Genomic DNA, 22,596 nt, shown 5'->3' on the forward strand with positions numbered 1-22,596 from the left:
AGCTGGGGTTCAGCCCTCACCCTCCTGCAGGCTCAGCTTCTCTGAAGGCTCTAGGCTCAGTCCTGGGCCTCACCACAAAGGGTCCCTGTTCTGGGAAGCAGAGTTCTGTACTTTTTGCAGTCCCGTTCTGACCTTGTACCACTGCCCGTCAGAGGCTTCCACAGTCTTGTGGGCCCCGTGGTTGTGGCCCCATCTCAGGAGTCTGAGATCTGACTCCATTTCCTCTATGGCTCCAGGCCTCTTGTTATTTATTTATTTATTTATTTTTTTAAAAATTTATTTTGTTATCATTAATCTACAATTACATGCAGAACATTATGTTTACTAGGCGCCCCCCTTCACCAAGTCCCCCCCACAATCCCCATTAGTTGCTGTCCATCAGCGTAGTAAGATGCTGTAGAATCACTACTTGTCTTCTCTGTGTTGCACAGCCCTCCCTGTGTCCCTCCCCACATTATACATGCTAATCATAACGCCCCCTTTCTTTTTCCCCTCCGTTATCCCTCCCTTCCCACCCATCCTCCTCAGTTCCTTTCCCTTTGGTAACTTTTAGTCCATTCCTGGGTTCTGTGATTTTGCTGCTGTTTTGTTCCTTCAGCTTTTCTTTGTTCTTATACTCCACATATGAGTGAACTCATTTACTTGTCTTTCTCTGCCTGGCTTATTTCATTGAGCATAATACCCTCTAGCTCCATCCCTGTTGTTGCAAATGGTAGGATTTGTTCTCTTCTTACGGCTGAATAATATTCCATTGTGTATATGTACCACATCTTCTTTATGCATTCATCTACTGATGGACACTTAGGTTGCTTCCATTTCTTGGCTATTGTAAATAGTGCTGCGATAAACATAGGGGTGCATATGTCTTTTTCAAACTGGGCTGCTCTATTCTTAGGGTAAATTCTTAGAAGTGGAATTCCAGGCCTCTTTGTTTCATCCTGATCTCAGATTTCATGCATGTTGTAGCTCCTCTGGGAGCCTGGGGCTGCTCTGTTCCATGGTCCTAGTCTATTCCTATTTTGATCTCCCAACCAGTCATTTGCTGAGTTGAGGCACCGTTCCCAGACAGAGTAGGCACTCAGTAATTAGTAATTGGATGGATGGGGGGAAATGACTTGGAGGAAGAATAGTCGGGTGGGTATATGAAGCAATGGAGCGATGGTGGATGGATGAACTGATGGTCGGATGAGGCATGTGCTGGGATGGATGCTCAGGTGGGTTTCATTTTGGCAGTGAGCTTAGCTTGGATCCCTTCTCTGTCACACTCCAGTGCTTTGCCATGGCACCTCCGGCCACAGCCAGCCTGTCCCAGGCCCCTCCCACCTGCTGTTAGGTCTGGTGTCCCCACTCAGCTGCCTGGGGTGTGCCGGCAGGTCTTGCTACTTTCTGGCTCCTGCCATCCTCACATTCGGCCTGCCCTGTACCAGGTGCCTTCAGTAGTGCCAATCATGGTCCAGGCTGGGGATGTGCATGCATTGGGACCAGTCTGGGGGAGGCCTGGAGCAATGTCTTCAAATGCTGAAAGAGTCCCAGGGCCACCCTCCATTCTCCATTCTACTCTCCAGGCTCCTTGCCTCTGACAACTTGCTTTGCTTTTTCCTTTATGAAAAAAATAATCAAAGTCTGAATATAGCTGGTGGAGTTTCTGAAAGTCAATAGGAAAGAAGCAACAGAAAGGAGCCAGGTGAGATGGAGATAAAATTCAATGCCTGTGACTGGGGAGGGCCTCATGAAGATGAATCTTTCAAGTGTAGAACCTGGATGCTGGCCTAGAGGGAATGGAAATCTTTGAGAGGGGCACTCCCCTTGTTGTGAGCTGCTAGTGGTGCGGAGACATGCCCCCCTGGCTCCTGTGCTGCTGGCTCTTCCCAGACCAGCCTGGTTACCAAGGCAAAAGGCCTGGGCCTCACACCCCTGACGCCTCCCAGGGAAGCTGGAAGCACGACCTGGGAGGCACAGTGCACAGCCTGCTGAGACCCCTCCCCGCTGAAGCAGGCAACTCAGGGGTCTTGTTTCCAGAGGCTTCTGAGGGATTTTCTGGGTTCAAGGTCACATTTCTCTGGAACAGTCGGTGCTCACCCTCCAGATCTGCCTGTGGTGGCCTACCTCTTTGACTCTCCCTTTAAACACTCCCGCTTGACACCAGCCTTCTGCCCCAGCCTCTGCCTTTACTGCACTCCCCCGGCCTTCCTGCCTGCAACCCCAGGACACAGCCCCCAGGTGCATGCGTGAGATAAGGTCGCTCCTCGGGCTGAATGTTCTAAAGCAGAGTTGAAGCCCTCAAGAGCTCCTCACCACTAACGAGGCACAAGTGACATCATTCAAGGCCCTTCCACCCATAGGCCCTACCTCAGTGGTGGTTTCTTCACTTTTACTTTCATTTTATCTTGTTACTCTTATTTTATTTTATTTTATTTTATTTTATGGAAGTCAAAGTTGCATAACCTAAAATTAGCCACTACCCATTTCAAAATGTACAATTCATTGCTATCTAGTACATCACAATGTTCGGTGAGCATCGCCTTTATCTAGCCCCAGGACCTTGCCATCACCCCAAAGGAAAGGCCATACCAACCAGTGCTTATTCCCTGCTCTTCCTTCCCTCCAGACCCTGGCAGCCACTAGTCTGCTTTCTGTCTCTATGGATTTACCTATTTGGGGCATTTCCTATAAATGGAATATGTGACCTTTTATGTCTGGCTTCTTTCACATGGCATAATATTGCTGGGGCTCATCCATGTTGTAGTGTGTGTCAGTACTTTATTCCTTTTTGTACTGGAATAATAAAAATTCTATTGTATGTTTACACCACATTTTATTCATCCATTCATCTGTTCATGGACATCTAGGTTGTCTCCACACTTTGGCTGTTGTGTGTAGCGTTGCTATGAACCTTCACGTATGGGGTCTTGTTTTGAGTCCCTGTTTCCAGTTCTTTTAGGTCAATACCTAGGAATGAAATTGCTGGTTGTACAGTCGTTCCATGGTAACCTCTTGAGATACCACCTTGGCCGTGGTACCTTGCTCTACTTTGGGCCCACTGTGTCCTTCCATGTGCCTTTGTACATGCTGTTCCTCCTGCATAGTATGCTGATTCTCCCTTCACTTGATAAATGTCTATTCATCTTTCCAGATTCTACCCAAGCATCACGTCCTCTGTGAAAACTCTGCACCTCCTAGGTACTTGGGTACTTGGTACTTAGGTACTGATGCTCTGGGCTGCACCGTGCCTGCTGCTGGAGCTCTTCTATTGCATTGCAGTTACCTGTCTGTTTGCTCTCTCCTCTTGGCCAAACTGGGTGTTCCTTGCATGTAGAGATCCTGCCTGGGTCAAGTTCACTTCTACTGTGCCCAGGCAGGTGCTTATGAGAACTTTTATGAAGGGTGAGCTAATGGGGGTCCCTGGGTCTTCAACACACAGACACAAAAGGCTGGGTCTGCGAGTGCCCCAGAATGGCTTCCCTTGGCCTCTGGGCAGCACTAACGTTTGTTTTGCTTTCTCCAGTACTAGTACGCAGGGGTCGGCTGTTGGCTCCACGCCAGCATTATTACGCTTCGCTAGGATGGCTTTTGTTGCTCTGTGCTGAGGTTTTCACTGTTGCTAGGTTGTCTTTTGTTTCATATATATATATCTCACCGTTTTTTCCTTGGCAAGTAATCAGCACCCAATTAATTCTGAATTTCTCATTGTTTGCTCCAGCTGTCGAGCTCCTTGCATGAGCAAAGGATGATTGTTCAGTGGCTTCCCTGTAATGAACTGGGAGAGTCGGCTGGGTCACTCCCGATTTTGAGGAAAGAGACAGACAGACAGACAGATGCAGAGACACACGGAGAGACTGAGAGACGGGGACAAAGGAAGAAAGAAAGAGAGCAGGGACAGAGACACAGAGACAAAGAGGAAGGAAGGGAGAGAGAGATACAGAGAACGAGAGAGGCAGAATCACAAACATAGAGATAAAAAGATTTAGAAAGAGACACACGCAGACATCAGGCATGGTCACAGATGGACATATAGAAAGATGTGCAGAGAAACATGCTTGCACAGAGAAAGAGGGAGAAATCCCAACACAGAGACCCACAGGGGAAATTGCACTGAGACATAGACAGACACAGAAAGAGAGGGAGAGATATACAGGGACAGAGATAGAAAGACAAAGAGAGGCAGGGAGGAAGGAACAGACAGTGACTGGTTCTGTGTTGCTGTGGTGTAGCAGCCAGCTTGGTGTCGGCGTAACAATGACAAGAAGTGACATTACTGAGCACCCATCACTGATGCAAAAACAGGAGCACCTCAGGCTTTACCTCCCTCCACAATGACAACCTCCCTGGGACATAGGTGCTGTTAGCATCCGGGTTCTCCAGGCAAGGTGATCGAGGCTTGGAACTGTTAGGAAGTGTGCGCACATCCACACAGTTAGCAGGAAGGCAGGATGAAGCTTTGAGCCCAGGTGTCTCTCCCCCCAAACCCCGAGCTGCTAACTCTAATGCTCTAATGCTCCCCAGAAGACCCACACTTGGGTATCAGTTCTGCTCCCTGATGGCTGTGCAGCCACAGGCAAGCCTTTTGCCTCCCAGGCTGGCCTCCTTGGGGCTGAAATGTGGTGGCTGGATTCCAGGGTCCTGCATGTGCTTGTCTTGAGTCCCAGTCCGGAGTCTCCCAGAGGCTGTTACCAAGATTCTGCTTCTGGGAATTTTCATGCCTCCTACTTCCCTACGAGCCAGTCCTTCCATATTATTAGGAAATACCTAGGAATCCTCTCCCACACTCTCTTTGCAAGTTTTCATTATTATGTCAAGTTGCAGGTTGTCTTGAACAAAGACAGAGGTAGGAGGTTCATTCCTGGAAACCAGGAATATGGTGGTCTTGGGTAGAAGAGGGTGGTTTGGAGTGAAGTAGGGACAAGAAGACCCTCCAGCTAAGATCCAGGAACAAGGGCATCCTGGGGCTCACTCTGGGGAGGACGCCCTGTCTGCTTCTATTGCAGGGTGTCAAAGAGAAGGCCTGCAACTCCTTCCTGCTTCTGAATCTGGGGCCCTGGTGGCTGTGGCTTTGCTTCCACCATCCAGAAATTGATGTTTGGCATTTCACTGTCTAACGTACAATGTACTCTACTTATTTATTGGATTTGTCTGTCTTCCTCTATAGGATGTAAGCTCCATGAGGGTATGGATTTTTGTCTTTTTTCTTTTTGAACTACTGAATCTTCAGAGCCTGGTGTCTAATAGCTCCATAAGAAATGTTTGTTGAGTGAATGAATACAAGTCTATATAATGATTCTCAGGCCCTCGGTATTGCCAGTTTGCTGTGCTTTTGGCTGGGGCTGGGTGGAGGCTTCTGTGGAAGCTGGAGGACCCTCCCGGTTTCGTTCAAGAAAAATGGAACAGAAGCTGCAACGAGCTTTTGAGCAGTAACATTCGATTTGTGTTTTGGAAAGATGACCATGGCAGCCATGTGGTGGGCAGACTGGCAGGGAGGGGTGCTGCTCAAGGCCAGAGCACTAAGAAGGAGAGGCTGCTATTATCTGACACCCAGAGATATCGGGACCTGCAACAGAACTGTGGAAATGGGAAAATGCTGTGAACTTCAGCAAAACTGTCAAGCTCACCAACTTTTTTTCTTCTCTGTTTTCAGTTAAAGATCTTGCTTGCTTGACTGGTTTTTCCAAACTCCCAGAGCTCCCTGCAAGGCAGCCAATATGGCATTATTGTCATTTGGGGAACAGTAAACCTTTGAAAAATGCCTTTTGCGTTCTGGATTTATGGAAACCGTTTGAACTGTGGTGAGTCTTGAAGAGCACTTCGAAACACAGTGTTTTGATTTTCTCAATAATTTCTTGAAGATCATTAGAAATGAGAATTCGAGAGCTGGGATGGATTTTTCCCATAGGTGGCATGCTTGTCAAGAAGCATGATTTATCTGGGCACTTCAATAAGGACTCACAGAGCAGTGCTGAGGCAGCTCGTTCCTGAGACTGCAGGTCCGCCCAGATCCAAATGCCAAGAGGAGTGGGCGGGAGCCTGTCTCAAGAGTGGGACATGCTGCAGCTCAGCTTGCCATTAGTGGGCCATGGGCTTGTCATACCTGGGGTTCACCCACTTCCCCTCGGCTCTGCCCCCACCTCCCACCACTGCTCAAAGACAAATCATACCAGGGGACCTTCCAAGCAGCCTTCAAATCCTGTAAGATTTGGGAATTTGGGATTCAACTGCCAACTCATTATTGTAGTTCAGACCTTTCTAGTCAGTGGTGTAGATGCTGACGCTGGGAACCTGGAAGCAGGTGGGGTTAGTCAATGTCAGGGTCTGGGGTGGTACAGGCTAGGGTGGAGCAGCAGGGAGTGGAAAGAGAACCAACTTGTTTTTTGACCCTTTCTTTTCTTTTTCAAGGAGGGCTTTTAAGGGCATCTCAAAGCACATGATGAAATCTATGACTTTGCTAGCAGGTGCTGATGAGGGAGAAGGTAGTGGGTCCCTGAGACCCTGGCTAGTGTCTTAGGCTTTGCCATCTGAGGAAGCTGGATTAGCATTTCATTTGAGGCAGGAAAGGAAACCTGTCAACTTGCTGACCTCTCCGGGCCCTGCTTTCCAGCAGGTTCCATGCAAGTGTTGACGCTTGAGCCCCTGCACACACTCTGAGCATCCTGCCTCAAAGGCACATGGCTCAGACCTACTTGGATTGTAAGATCCAGCTCAGGGATCCTCCTATGTGATTTCCAGGACCCAGCCCAGCAGGGTTAGTGGCATTGCTCACCCTCTCTCTGCACATCCCGGATCACATTGTAACTGCATGTGTCTGCCTTCCCAAGAAGACTTGAGGGTATGGGAAAGACCTCACTCATTCTTGTAGCTCCAGAGCCCAGCACAGCACAGGTGCGTCATGAGCAGTGGTGGCGTCATATCAACCCATCTGGACTTGGAATGTCACAAGCCTGAGTTCAAATATTTCCTCTGCTGTTTGTCAGCTCTGTAACCTTGGGTGAAGTCACCTAGCAAGCCCTCCAGCATGCTTCCTCACCTCTGACCCTGACCTGGTGAAGGTCAAGCAGATGCTGTGTGGGAATGGGCTCTTCAAACTGCAAATGCCACACAGATAATACCAAGCTACCTACTATGTACCAGATACAGCTCTAAACACATATGTTAGCTCTCTGCATTCTCACAACCCTATGAGCTAGGTACCACTGTTATCATCCTCCCTAGCACCCAGATGAGGAAAGGCTCAGACATTAAGTCCCTTGCCTAAGATCACACAGCTAGAAACTGGGATTTGAACCCAGGGAATGTGGCTCCATTGTCCATGTGCATAACCATGATTAAGCCTTTCTGAGGATGTTGCTATATAGTGAGCATTCACTATGTGCCAAGCACTTCATTTCAATTCATCCTTTGCAGAAATCCAATCAGGTATTTCTTTCATATGAGAAATGAGGAAATCTAGATTCAGAGAAGCTAACCAACTGGTCTAAGGTAACACAGCTAGTAAATAGTACAGATGGGATTCTAGCCCATGATTTTCCTATTGCTCAGTCCTCCCCAACTCCTTGAATTTTATCGCAGGAGAAACCAAAGCCCAGAGGACAGACGTGTCTTCCCAAGGCGATGTGGCAGATAGGCCGTGGAGCTTGGATGTAAACAGCTTCAGGTAACTATTGCTCTGTAACAACCACCCCTTGCCCAACCTTAGCAGCTTAAAACTACCCTGACTTTCACTTTTTCATGATTTGCTGGATTGGCTGGGCTCATGCCTGCAGCTGATGCAATGGTTCTCAAGGGTCCACGCTGGCCTCGCTCACTGGTGGGGTGGTTGGTTCTGGCTATGGGCAGGGCTCCTCCATGTGGCCTCTCACCCTCCCACAGGCAAGGTGGACTCCCTGGCGTGGTGGTCTCAGGGCAGGAAGGGGGTGAAAGCCGAAACTGCGAGGCCTTGTTAAGTTTGGCACAGGCAGCTCTCGCACTGGGTTCCTTTGATCAAAGTGCGTCACAGGCTGCCTGGACTCAAGGGGGGGGGATGTAGACTCCGCCTCTTGCAGAGGGTCCCTGCAGCCACACTGTGAAGGGCACAGAGGGCAGGTGGGCCCTGTGAGCACGACCTCCTGTAGCTCTCTGATGCCCAGTGGTGCTCCCTCCCTCCTGTTATGAAGCTGGGCTTTTCCTTTCCTCTTTAGCTGAGGCTGGTGTTAGGTCACTGTGCTGGATAACATGGTTTAGTGGGGGGAGTCCATGGCTTGGGGACAGACAGGCCAAGCCCCTCCCTGCAACTTGTCTCCCCCTTTCCAATTCTGGGACAATGGCCACTTTTGGCCTTGGCTGTTTATCCCTGTGGGTTTGGTTCACCTTTGGCCTCTGCCCTCTGCACAGCTGGGCTTGGAGGGCATTGCTGGTTCAGATACTATGATCTGGGATGACCCAGCTTCACCTCTGGGGCTTTTGACCCACGTTTTGGTCCTTGCTGCCATTTTCTTTGCAAGCACGTTTCCCTGGCAAACCTCCAAAGGCCTGAAGTGACAGAATATTCCCAGCTAAGTGGGAAAACTGTACCTGGAAGCACCAGCGATGGACATGAGTGTCCAGGGTAAGTAAGTGTCCAATTGTAAGTAAGTGCAAATCTTGGTTTGCTTTTTGCTTTTGAGGCTGAGAGGGGACTCTGGCCCCAGGAAGAGAGCCAGCAGCAGACGTGCTCCAAGCTCACCTAGAGACAGGTTCAGAGGCACACACCAAGTGAGAAAGACCATGTGTCAGGACAGGTTTGTCCTGTGAGGGGTGTCCTCTTTTGGGGGTCGAGGGTGAGAGAGAAGGCATGTAATGTATGAATTCATGACACAAAATAAAATAGGGAAGCAATTCCTCTTCTGGGTCCCAAAGAATTGAAAGAAGGGTCTCTGAGAGATTTGTACACCCATATTCATAGCAGCATTATTCATAATCCAAAAGGTGGAAGCAACCTAAGAATGAATGGATAAACAAAGTGTGGTATAGATGCATACGCGTGTGTGTGCTTGTACACATGTGAGCACAGTGGAATATTATACAGCCTTAAAAGGAAGGAAATTTGGACACACTGCAGCGTGGTTGAGCCTGGACGACATGATGATGAGTGACACACCCAGTCCCACGAGGACAATCACTGCACGACTCCACTTGTATGAGGGGCCTAGTGGAGTCAACTTCACAGAGAGTGGAACAGAATGGCGGCTGTGAAGGCCTGGGGGAAGGGGAATGCGGAGCTTGTGTTTACTGGGTACAGAGTTTCAATTTTGCAGGATGAAAAAGTTCTGGAGCTTGATGGTGGTGAGGGCTGCACAATGATGTGAATGCACTTGACGCCACTTAACTGTACAGTTCCAAATGGTTAAGATGGTAAATTTTATGTTTTATGAGGATTTTACCACCATTAGGGGAAAAAAAAGACCCTTAGAAGCTCAATAGGAAAAAATTGGCTGTGGAGGAGGGTGCGTGGCAGGATGCAGGGCTGCGGGTCTGGGCAATGTGCAGTATGTGGAGTGGAAGGAGTGGAAAATTTCCCTGGGCAACAGGAGAGAGAACACAGGCAGAGGAGGGCTCAGGGGGCACCGAGCAGGTAAGAAAGACAAGTCCCAGCTGAAGCCGAGTTCACATTCCTAGTGTTGAGCCCCAGGGGGCCGTGGGGAATGAAATATGTGTTTACATCAAAACCACTGTTTCTCAGAAGAAAGAAAAAGCAAGGACTACAGACATTTCCTTCTCCAACTTTGTTTATCTGGCATTAAACTTTCAACAGTATATAAACACTTTTTGGGGAAATCAGGCATGTAAGTATGTTTCTACCAGAATCCAGCAATAAAAATCAGCGACCACCTTGTGCCCTGCAGGGACTCTTGCCTGTAGGGTGCGTCCCTCTCTGAGGTGCCCCCCGCTGAGATGCTCCTTAACCAGGGGGCTTGTCTCCTTTGTTCTGTGAGGGGTCTCATCACAGGGCAGCAGGAGGTCAATATTTAGCATCTCTTTGCCTTCATCAATGCGGCTTATAATCGGCATGTTTCTGTCTGCTCTTTCTTCATATGAAGATTAAATGTGTTTTAAAGAGTGTCCATTTAAAGACTAAAACAAAAAATACCTTGGCAATGAGGGGAGTTCAGGAAGCACAGTGTCCAGTCCCCCCGAGAAGGGGACTTGCGCTAGAAGGGTGTCATGTGCTCTGCATCTGGCCTTCCTATAGTGTCCTTAGTCTGCCAGCTCAGCCCCCTGACATGTTGGTGGGACTTCTAAAGCATCACTTTATTCCAACAAGCATAGAGGTTATGCATGATTTGAGAGGTGGGCAGATAATTGCACAGGAGCCTGGAAGAGTGTGGATTACCTGGTCGGGATTAAGGAAGTAACCCTGGGGACAGCGCCTGGCAAAGAGGGAATGAGGACGAGCGTCTGTGAACACCTGCTCTGTGCTGAAACTCTGGTAGGTGCTTTTCATGGCTGTGGTACGTAATCCCCATAAGAATCTTGTGAGTTAGGAAACAGTGGTCTGCTATGGCAGTCAGAACTGAGGCCCCAACTCTACACTGTTAATTAGTTGGTGAAAGGGGATTTGAGATTAGCCTGGATGCCTGCAGAGTCAGCGGCTTCTCAGTGCATCACATTCATGCTGCTTCTGCGCTGGTGGGAGAGTCTTCAGGTCGACTCTGTTCTCTGGAAGAATGGGAGAGGAGACATGAGGAAGGGAAGGGAGGAGAGGCAGGGAAGGAAGAGGAAAGAGAGCAGAGGAGAGACGAGGTGCAGAGAGATGTGCCAGGTCTTCAGGGAGGCCAGTGCCCAGGGGTCAGAGGGAGGCATGGGAAGCAGACTGAGGGTGGAGGCCAGGGAGGCCAGGGGCTCAGCACAAGGAAGGTCAGGTCAGGCAAAGGTGAGAAGGAAGTGATCACAGTCAGACGCTGTGCTCCTCCGCAGAGGGGAGGAGGATGCTCAGAACAAGCACCTCCAGACTGACCCTGGGTGGCCTCGGCCCTGGAGAGCTGGGGAGGAATCTGGGCGGTGGCCCAGGGCAGATGCTTGGGGAGGGGACTGTGTCAGAGTGTCCCCCAGGGGCTCCCGTGAGGACTCACACCAGGGTTCTGTAGGCAATGTCTTTATGTGCAAGTTATTTTTGCTGTTAACCCACGTGCTTGTGCCTGGTAATTACAGGGTAAAAGGAATTAAGAAAGACATAATTCCTCCCCATCAAAGCTCGACTGGTTTACATCTCTACCTCACACTGGCAGCTAGGCAGTCAGCCTTCACAGGTGCCACTTTGATTTCAGTCACGTAGGAAAGGAATTTGAAACACTTTCAAAGTGATTAGAGAGAGGAAGTGATTGCGAATTTGGGGTAAATGCAATAATCACATTAACTGTTTATGGCCATGGGGCGTTCAGGAAGGGAGGCTCCCCTCCCAGCTGGGCCGTGGGGCTGGGGCTGCTCAGGGTGGGGGTGGCAGTGGCCACCGTGGCATTGCAGGTGGGCTGGGACCAGCTAATCATGACATTAATTGTTATTATTATCACTATTACAGCTGCTGTGTATTGAGCATTTACCACTCTCCCAATGTTCTTCCCTTTAACCTTTGCTGAAGCCCATGAAGTGGGCATTATGATCCTCATAGTAAGGAAGCCACAGTTTGGAGAAGTTTATTCTCTTGTTCTGGATACATGCCTGGGAAGCCCCAGAATGGAATATGGAGTCAATCCTGTCCTATTTTAGACACCACTCAGCTGCTGTCTATGGCATCCCAAGGTCTCTTTTTCTTTTTTTTTCACATTTAGCAAAACAGACCCGGACTGGATCCTAGCTGGTTATTTCCCCGGTGCTCCCAGACATGAGGGAACTCGCGTGCTCCCCTCCTGCACGGAGCTCGTGGCTCCAAAGGCCTAGGGAGGGTGGTACAGAGGCTGGAAGTGCTGTCCCGAGGAAAGACGGAGAGAGTTCAGGCGAAGAGCCAGGTGACCAGGTCCGTGAGGAGGGCCCGGGAGAGCTGACGTGATGTGGCTTCCCCTTCCTCTCGATGGCATCCTGCCTTGGCCACAGTGACGGCATCTCCATTCTCAGTGGTGCTGAACTCTGGCTGCCAGTTCAGGAGCCCTTCCCCAACCCATATTCTCCCCATACTGGGGTAAGATACACACATCTGTCTCCTTCACTGATGTGCCCAAGCACCACCGTTTTCTGGAATGAGCAGGAATCTTGAGTGCCTTCATAGAGAAACCTCAGTTGTGCCCCTTTCAACTCTCTCCGTGGGCTGCCCTGCTGCCCCCTCTCCTGATGCATGACCTCCAGGAGGCTCCCCACTTCTCTGTCCACACTTGGATCATCAAACATCTTCCGGTCATCCTAGCCCCCAGGACAGTCTCAGTTTTGTAATTAGAATGTCCAGTCTGGAGTGATACCCAAAGCTTCAAGCTGCATTTAAAACTCACAGTCAGAAAAGGGAGTCAGGGGAGATGTTTCTCTCTTGACTCTCTGTGTTAGTGTCCAATTGCTGCTGGAACAAATTATCATGAACACAGAGGCTTGAAACCATGCAAATTTATTATCTTATGGCTCTGGATTTATTATTTTACAGGTCAAAAGTCCAAAATGGGTTGGCAGGCCTGCATTCCTGGCGAAAGCTGTATGGGAAAATCGTTTCCTTGCCTTCTCCAGTTTCTCGGGGCTGCCAGCGTTCCGTGGCCTGTGGCCCCACACCCTCCAACCTCTGCCTCCATGGTCAAGGCTCCTTCTTGCTGGTGCATATACTTTCCTGACAGGGAATTGCCTAATTTTTAGCATCTTATAATGTGAATAGACTGAGATTTCCCCACATCATTCCTCTTAACAGTTCTTCCCTCGATTTCTCCCTTTCCCCTGGTATTTTACTATAAGCAGCAAGAAGAAAGCTGGCTGCACCTTCAGCACCATGCTTGGAGATCTCAGCTAAACATGCAGGTTCATTACTTACGAGTTCTGCTTTGCACAGAACTGCGGTACACCGTTCAGCTGAGCCGTCTGCCCGGATATAACAAAGGCCCTCTTTCCTCCAGTTTCTGATAACACTTACATAATTTCTTCCTGAGCCCTCACCCATAGCACCTTTAACGTTCATATTTCTGCCAACGGTCTGTCCAGGATGATTTCCATGTTCTCTAAGACGGCACAGGGTTCCTCACCGCGCTCCCCACTGCCTTTAGGCCCTTGCTGCCAGAGTCTTTCACATCCATGTTTCTACTGACAGTCTGGTCCAGACCATCCTGGTTTTTTCTATCACACAACGCAATATTCTTCTATCCTCTGCCCACAGTCCAGTCCCAAAGCCGCGTCTACATTTTTGAGTTACAGCAGCACCCCACTTCCAGACCCCAACGTCTGTATCAGTTAGAGTTTGGAAACAAAGGCTGAAGTCTGCAGAGCAGGCTGTCGGGAGGGCAGAGTGGGACCTGCTGGCAGGAGCACTCTGCTCTTCGTAGCAGAATCTCTTTTTCTTTAGGGAAGCCTCAGCTCTGCAACTAAGACTTTCCACTGACTGAATCAGGCCTGCTCAGATCGCCAAGGACAATCTCCCTTACAGTATGTGGACTTTAAGCCCATCTACTAAATACCTCCACAGCTAACCCTAGATTAGTATTTGATTGAATATTTGGGGATTACTGCCTAGCCAAGTTGACACATGAACCTGACCATGATACTTTCCCACTCTCCCATCCTCATCCCACTGGCTGATGAGGCGCCTGAGTGGGCCAGAGGTGTGGGCTGGGGCAGGAGACGAGATCAGCGGGCAGGAGTGGTCTTCACCACTTGGGAGGGTTGTTTCCAAAGGCAGTGATTTCCTTTGGTGTTGGCTGCTGTTCACAGCTGACCCTTTCTCTCCTGGGTGCTTTTGAGAGCTCTCAGACCCCTGGTACCTTCAACCTTTGTTGCATAATGTGGCATAACCAATGGCTCCGAGACTCAGTGGCTTAAACCCAGCATTTACTCTCATGGTCATAGACCTGCAGGTTGACTGGTTCTGCTGATCTAAACCAGGCTTGGTTCCTGAGTCAGCTCCAGATGGCGGGTTTAGTTCATGGCTCCTCCATATTCATTCTGGAGCCCAGGCCCAGAGTCAGCAGCACTGGGACATGGTCTTCCTGTGGATCACAGGAGGGCAAGAGGTCAAGCCTATCTGAGCAAGCGTGTTTGTAGCCCCTGCTCCAGGAGCACCTTCTGCCATAGCAAGTCACCTGCTTAGCTCAAAGTTGAAGCTGTGGCACGTGACTGCTCACCATGAGGCCACATCTAGGGTGTGACTATCATTCTGTTATACAGGAGTGAATGGTTGGGACCTATAATGCTTCCTGATGGTGGGGTCTCTCTCACCAGCCCCTCTCTGGCGGGCAGTTATTGTGGTCCCTTGGCCTCTGGTTCTAAGTGATGTCCTTCCCAACAGACTATCTCTTTGCATCCTGTTGCCCTGCAGGCATCCCTCTTGGGGATATTTAAGACTTCTCTGAGCCCATTTCACCTCAGCTCTCTACAGTGCTGCCACAGGCCACCTCCGCCAGTCTTTTGCCCTGTAGAGTTTTTGACAGTGAGTCAGATGCATCCACTGTATTCTCCAGATTCCATGGGGATGCATAGCAAGTAGTCTTGAAGCTCCTTTCACTAGCATTCCCATCCTTCTCCCAAGAGATCTCTTGGGGCCCTGTGCCTGTCTGGGGTTCCATCTGCACTGGATGGATCAATTGCCAAGTTGGGGATAATTGGCCTTCTTCCTCCAGCCACAGTCATTTTTCTCTTTCTCAGTCAAGCATGCTCCCTGTACTGCCTGCTTTCTGCTGGACACTGCATTTGTGTTTGAAGATGAGACGTTTCCTGTCAGCTCCGTTGTGCTCCACTGAGCTGGGTGTTGTGTGAGATGTTCATTAAGATTGCCTATTATTTTGGATTCCCTTCAGTTATTCAGGGCAGTTTATTCTCTTGCTGAAGGACCAGAATCTTGGCTCCCTGAAGCCTCATACCCAGAGACTTTGGCCACATAGGTAGCAGAAGATTGGGGTGAAAAGTCCTGACTGGTGGCTGGATGCCTTGTTTATACCATGTCACACAAAGGATTAGTTTGGGCAATCATAGGGGTGAGTGTGAACACTGATTACATCTGCAGGTATCAACCAAATGAAATGAAGTGTAACTATATAATGTTAGGCAAATTTAAAGGATTGTTATTTCTACTGGGCTAGATCACTACTTCCCAGAATAGAAGAGTAACCTCTGAGGTCAAATCCAAATTGCCTGTTTTCTGCTTCTGTGAATCTAAGTACAATACAAGAATGCTTTTGGCCGAAGAAGCTGGTCCTGCCAGTCAGCCATCTGTACCTCTTTACTGTTTTCCACCATTAAGCCCCCTCTGAGTGGTGGCAAGGTATGGCCCCACTGGGTAACTTGCATTTTTCACCAGTGACAAGAGGAGAGGCTGATTTCCCCTAGAGGAGGGGAGAGGGCTCATGTGCCTTCCCATTCTGCTTCTGAGGTTCAAAGATGCCATGGCTCAGCAGGCTCCATGGGACTCAACAGGGGACATTCTGCCAATGGCCTCACCTTGCCTGAACCAGCCCATTCTCCTTCAAATTCAAGGGGGAATAATCCTCACTGAAGCCTCCTCATCAAAGTGGGTATTTCTTCCTCTGGGCTGCCAATGTGTTCTGCTCCCATGCTTGCAGTGCCACTCCCTCATGGTGTTGTAGTTACTTGTGTATTTATCTGTGTCTCCTTCCAAGCTGCAAGCAACTCTGGGCCTGGCCCTGATGTATCTCTGGGTCCTCTGACTCACAGCAACAGATTAGCACATGCTGGCTGAAAGGGTGGAAACAAGAGCAGAGGAAAGGAAACACCTCCACTCCCTCTCAGCGTCCAAGGGGCCCAAACTGGACTTCCAGGTGAGGCTGAAACACAGTCCTGTTAGAGGGTTCTGTGGTGATGCCAGATGGCCGGGTGTGTGGCAGCAGCTTTGAGGTGATTAATTGGACATTTCTTTTCTTTGTTTAGGGGCACTAAAGCACCAGCCCATCTCAACACATCTTCACTTTCCTGGTGGCAAAGCAGAGATCTGGCAGAATCAACACACAGCTGATTGCCTCAATTAGGCAAAATGGACTGCTGGATAGAACATTCTGGCAGAAAAGAACTGTCCGGTCATTCCCAATGATGATCCGACTGTTTTAAAAAAATTTTTTCTACTGCATTGGAAAATTCTTTCCAATGGGACCAACCACTGGAATGTGCTGTGTCACTGTCTGAGGGGACCTGGTTTTGGGTTCATGGAAGGCAGGGGTGGACCACCCAGTGTGGTTCAAGGAAAGTCAGAGGGTAGGAGTTCTATTATGAGTTCTTGTATTGACTTGCTTTGTGACCTTCAGCAATTCTTTTTCCTTTCTGGGCCTCAGTTTCTCTATCTATAGAGTGGAGTGATCCGGAGTATGGAACCAAGCTGACTTGCCTGAGTACAGATTCCAGTTTGCTTGTTTTTAGCAGAGACCTTGGCAAAGTTATTTTTTCTGCAAAATGGGGACAATAATAGATCTCTTTCATTGGGCAGGTGAGAGTTAAGTGAGTTAATGTATTCAGAGTGCTTAGCACAGTGAGCAGCACAGGGTGAGCCCTCTGTAAATGTTTGCTGTGGCATTTTCATCATCATCATTGTCATCATCATGATCGGACTAGGTCATTGGTCCCAAATATGGGTCAGTCTCTTGACTTGGGCTGGTCTGTCAAAATGAGAACCGAGGGACCATGTGATACACACATAACACTGCCAACATTTCTTTTTTTGGAAGGCTATCCTTTTTTTTCAAAATGATGTCCTTCCTGTTCTTTTAGTGCTAAAATGTCATTCTTAAGTAAAAGACTAATAATTATACATTTTCAAAATGTCCCATCTGGCAAAACAAGAAGCTGCCTCCCATGTCAAGGTTCTCAGACACCACTTAGGCCAGTTTACTTGTTCTCTGGATGAGGAGGCCCTGCCCAGAGGAAAGGGTTGTGGCTGAGGTCACGAAACACAGTGCTGAGGAGCCGAGAGATTGATCCAAGTCCCTGTTCAGGCCTGAAGTGGCTGCCTCCAAAAGAAAGGAAGGAGGTGACTATGAAAACAGAGTGAAATTCTCCTCAAATCAGCAGTATGTTCAGAAGTATAACTAGGAGAAATAGTAAAAGTTTAGGTTAACTCCACTGATACTTTACTTAGTACCAGCATTACAACAAACCAATCCTCCCTGCGCCACAACCCCAAATGTTGGTTGTGCACTTACGAAGCACCAGGTATGGTACTAAGTACTTCACGTGGATTATCTCCCTTTCTCCTCCAGAGTAGGAGGTATGTATGAATAGCCCCAATTTACAGAGGAATAAGCTGAGACTTGGAGAAGTTCTGTCCCTTGTCAAGAGCCACACAGTCAGAGGTGCAGCTAAGAGAAGCGCAGGTTTGACTGCAAAGTTGGGCTTTCAACCCCTGTGCTATGCTGCCATTGCAGACACTCAGCTTGTGCTCCAGCTGTGCCCAGAATCGGTAATTAAGTGCATGTTCACCTGTGTGATTACTCCGTTCATGTCCATCCCTCAATAGCTGCCCTGGGGTGGGGCAGTAAATGAATGCCTTTTGCCCACCTCTTCTCCCCAGGACCCAGCACCATGCCTGGCCCAGAGTAATTGCTCACTGAATACTTACTGATTGAATGAATAAGTGATTAAGTGAATGTGGGAGAATCACCCAGAGAAGCTGGTTAACCATTAGACTCCAGCCTCCACCTCAAGATTCTATTTCAGGAACTTGGAAGGGGGCATCTGCCTTTTAGGCAAGGACCTGGCCAATTCTGGTGCCCAAGGTCCACAGACCACCTTTTGAGAAACCCAGTGACAGGGAAGTGGACTTTTCTGATGATCAGGAAGGAGAAGTTAATATTTTATTCTGTAGGCACTGGGGAACCATTAAAGGTAACTGAGGATGGGGGTGGGAAGACACTCGGAGCTGTGCTTAACAAAAATGCATGCTGGCTGTGCTCATCTTCTTGCCTAGTGATGTCCTCTGCCCTCCCCACACCCCCAGACTTTTCTTGTCAACAAGACTGAGTCCAAACAAGAGGGATTCATGACAAACTTCACCAGGCTGCAGCACGGAAGGCTGGTGCACTTCTAGCCTTTTGCTGCTTCTCTGACAGCAGGCAGACCATTAGGGACTCCCTGCTCTTCCAAAATGGCTTGTTAGCTCATTTAAGCCCTTTATATGAGGCTCTCCTCTGCTGTAATTGGGCCTTCACTCTGTTGCGCTTCCTGGCCACAGAGCTTGTTAGCTGTCAGGCAAGGTTGTGAATTTGTGGAACTGCCAGCGAGGCTCATTTTTTATAGGCAAACTTGCCATGTCAGCCCCCATGAGACTTCGACAACCCAGGAATGTGCCCCATTGCAGGGCAGGAGAGGGGAGACAGGGTTCAACTTGGGATGGGGTGCGTGACAAAATGCTCTCACCCCGGGCTTCAGTGGGGCTCAGTTAGTTCTACGCACATCTGCTGAATGTGTTTAAGGCTGTCAGCCCAGCTACTGTGAGGGAAACATGACATCTTCTTCTAGTTCTAGGCCCCCTCCCCCTGCATGTGTTTTAGAAGACTCATTCGAGCAGTACATAAGCATGAGGGGAATAACCCTCTTGGCAGGGTGCGAGGGGCAGTGCTGGAATTAGAACCCAGCTCCTCTGCTGCCTGGTGGAGAAAGCCCATGCTTCCCCAGTCCTGGCCCAGTGGCAGAGGGGACACTGTGGAGCCCTGTGCCTATCTGGAACTAAATTTTGGGAGAGAATCCCATATATTTTTCTTCTTGCTTCTTTGCTGACCTAAGTGAAGTGAAAAAGCTCTGCAAAGCTGCCTTGGACCAGGGATTTAGGTGAAAAGTGTATTCACAGGAATGAACGGAATCTTTGTCAAAGGAGAATAGAAAGGGATTTGTAAGAAGAGGGAAAGACACAGGAAGATTCTGCATTCTCAGGCTTGCCAAGGGCCTTGCAGACTTGAGTTAGGACAGATGAACAGAAGGCAAAGAGTGATGGTCAAGGCATGGGCACACTGGTCTCGGGGAGGAGGAGGGAGCAGGAGAGTAGATATCTATAGCTAGACTTCGCTTGTTCTTGTTATTCTGTGCCCATATCGCACCTAGCCCTACACCCTAGATCCATACTCCACCCTTCTCTGATCTGTTCTGTGCAGCCATGAGGCTGAGCCATTTGCAAGACGCCACCCAGAGGTTCCTTGCTGACTAGTTACCTGTTAGGTTTGGCTAGAGAGACACCAATAGAAGATCGGTGAACATGGAGAGAGACAGAGAGAGGATGGGGTGTGTCTTCCTCAGTCCCTCCCAGCTTTGGGCCACATTTCTGGAAGTTGCCGGATCCTTCCATGTTCCATCTGGTAGCTCTCTTCCATGGCTCCATCTCTCACTGGGCTCCTGCAGCCTTATGTCCTCCCCCTGCCCATGGGGGGTGATGCCTTCCACTGTTGCTAGACTTTGGTGCCTCATGGGTCCTGCTCACAGCACTGGGAGAGGCCCTTACAGTCATGTCTCTTCCTCTGCATCATCTCAGTTGGATTCTTTGGCCAGCTGGGGCCTGACTGATAGCGGGCCGCTGTTCCCTGGGCCTCGTCGTCTTGGGTATGGCTTTGTTCTAGAGGGTGAGCTGGGTGTGGCTTACGGTGGAGGGCTGGAGAGAGAAGCCTTGACACCAGCCCTCAGTGCTGGACTGGCTGGAGTCTTCAGAGGCCTTCTCTGGAGGGGCTGTGTGGTGCTCCTGCTTCTGGCAAGCCTGGTTGTCCTAGCTGGAGGTCTTTTGATGGAGGAGGCCCAGAGTCACCTATTGGGAAGACACAGTTGTTATTTATAATGTCAGAGTGACATTTCTGATAAGAAAGTCAGAGACCTGTTGAGGAATTTTGATATGGGAAACATTTCCCTTGAGGCCAGAAGCACAAGACAAGCAATTAAGGCAGAAATGGAGAAATGGCAGGTTGGTGGGGTCTGTACAGTGAGATGCCTGTGGGATGGCCTGATGGGGAAGGCCATTGGGGAGCAGACTTTCCTGCCTGGATGATGATTCTGGGGAAGCAGCTCATGTGGAGGCCAAATGAATCAAAGAGCCGAAAGTTCTTGGGCCAGAGGGGTGGAAGGTATGTCACCTGTGAAGTGTGACAGCATCTGCTCGAGGGGGAGGAGGGAAGCCAGGAATGAAAGAAATCTGCTTCTGTCCCTTATCCCACCTACCCTCTTAATGGGTGGGGCCAGGCACGGGGGCCCAGGATCCCGCTGCAGACACAGGTGGTGAGGCTCGGCTGGGGGCCCAGCCCAGAATACAAGGCACATGATAAGTTTGGTGCTGACTTTGTTATTTTGGACTGGAGTTTCTGAAAGATGGCGCTGCATCCTTTAACATTTTTCTTGTGTCTGATGAGCAGTATGTCAGCTATATTCAAGAGGAAAACTTCTTGGCCTCCAAGTTCGCTCTAGTCTTAATTGTCACACAGTTTCTTTAAATTATTTTTAATTTTTATTTGTGGTTACTTATTTAAAATAAAAATATAGTTGATAAATAATGTATTGGTTTCAAGTGTTGATTTGACAATTATATACATTGCTACGTGCTCACCATGGTAAGTGTAGTGGCTATTTGTCGCCATACAAAGATGCTACAATATTACTGACTATGTGTTACTGAGCTACCAAATATTTGCTTGTTAGCTGTCTGGAATGACCTAGAATAGACTGCTTGGGATTCATGACAGCAAATTCAGACGGCTGATGCTTTATAAAATGAGTTCCATTTTGGCCAAGTTGGTGGCCAAGCAAACTTCTGTACAGTGAATCCTAGCTCCCCACTACCTTCTATTATTAAGTCAGAGATGTGTTATCAGGAGGATTTAATGACTTACTGTGTGGACACAAAGTGTAACAAGGTAATGAACAAGATAATGAACTAGCAAATGTTCCACAGTCTGCCCCAGGGGTGTCAGGGCCTGTGGCCACTGACTTCTAAGGTTTAGGGTGATGTCTCTTTGCTTCTCTCTTACACCTGAGGAGAGCAAGACAGCTTCCCTCCACCACATATGTGGACCCTCTTCTGGGCTGTGAAGTAAACATCATCAGTGAAGGCCAGAAGGGACATTTAGGGGAGGAAAATGGCAGAATCCATTGCCCTGATGGGCTCTCCTTATTTCCAACTGGTGGGGCTCCTTGCTCATGGGGACGCTTGTCACGTCCCAGCTGAGAAATGTCTTTGCAGCATAACTTACACCAAATCTATTAGGAGGTGTAGGAATTACCTTCAAAGTACTGTCATTAAGTCACATCAGAGTCTTCTTCCTCTAATAACTGGACACACAATTTTGAGCGGCTATTGTAACATATTGTAATGGGTGCTGGGATGTAACAGAGAACATCTTCCCTCCAGACCTGCCCTCCTATGTTCTGCTCTGCTAGCTGGGACTGAGATGTAGCAGACCACATTTTCGCTTGGCCAATTGGTTTCCTATTGGGTTTTTCCAGTAGGGGGCACTAGAGGGAACCAGAAGGCGGGATTAGGGAGAAGAGACATGGTCTCCTGTTATCGCTTGTTGCTCCTGTAAGTGGCCTAGCCTGAGATCCCAGTCTCTTGGGACCTTTTCTGCTTTTATAGTGTCACCTTTTGGTCCAGCTGCCACAGGTAGTAAATGGGGTTTGGGATCCTCTCCAAAGGATGGGGGTCTCCTCTCCTCCCACATCTGCCTGGCAAGTGCCACAAATTCACTGGCTCTCTTAATTTGTGAAATCTCCTTGACTTGTCTGTGAAGAGCTCCTCAGAAACACCCTTCTCATTACAATGTTAAATTAAAATCTAGTAGACGAGGCACATAACAGAATAAACTTCCAATTAAAATATACACACTACGATGGTGAGGGAGACTGCAGAGAACTTGCAGGCATCTTTGCCGCAAATGTGCTCGAGATTTAATTTTACTATGACATCTCCTTGGAATTACACCGCTAATTGATCACATTGTGTCTGTCTGTTATTTAAACTTTCAATAAAACGGAGATTAATGGAAGGTGTAATCCTCCCGGGCAGAACAAATATTCCCATTGCTCATGTCAGGTACAGAAATGGAAATACTCTGCTAACAGCTTTCTGCATTCAATCTGCGAACATGAAGTTAATCATGAAAAATGCAATGATTCTTTAATTGCTTGAATGAAATTTTTTCTGGCTGCCCCATTTCTCACCCAAAATAGCTGCCCTTGTCGGAGCCTGGAGTGAAGTGGCAGAGAGGCAGAGCCAGATTTTAGAGGCGGGGACTCCTGGAGGGCTGGCTGGGGTGGCCAGTGTCCGTGTCCGAGGACACCATACTGTGTACCACCTCTGTGAGGCAGCATAGCTATCAGATGGGATAGGATTTGAAAAGGGACAAACCCACCTCCTGCAGTCACCAAGGGCACCCCGTGCCAAACTGGGATTTTGGCAAGGTGTGTGGCGAGCCATGGGGAAAAAGGCTTGACTGGATCTGAGACTCCTAGGTGGGGAGTGACAGGTGCTGGAATCTAGAAGGCCACTTAATCTCAATTCAGGTAGGC

At 48.9% G+C, this 22,596-nt stretch overlaps 1 long non-coding RNA gene across 5 annotated transcripts; it reads left to right on the top strand.

The window, feature by feature from the left end:
• The first annotated feature begins 11,373 nt into the window (after nt 1-11,373).
• LOC118973973 (uncharacterized) lies at nt 11,374-20,506 on the top strand. 5 transcript variants are annotated; one of them, XR_012130527.1, is made up of 5 exons: nt 11,393-12,731; nt 13,469-13,548; nt 15,488-15,625; nt 15,735-15,893; nt 16,003-20,506. It is a non-coding gene; the product is annotated as an uncharacterized lncRNA (long non-coding RNA). The 5 variants fall into 5 exon arrangements; XR_012130526.1 differs by having other exon boundaries at nt 11,374-12,731; nt 13,469-15,625; XR_005063535.2 differs by having other exon boundaries at nt 11,374-11,956; nt 12,569-15,625.
• Nucleotides 20,507-22,596: the final 2,090 nt, after the last annotated feature.

The sequence above is a fragment of the Manis javanica genome, chromosome 4, assembly GCF_040802235.1.
Source record: "Manis javanica isolate MJ-LG chromosome 4, MJ_LKY, whole genome shotgun sequence".
Taxonomy (NCBI): domain Eukaryota; kingdom Metazoa; phylum Chordata; class Mammalia; order Pholidota; family Manidae; genus Manis; species Manis javanica.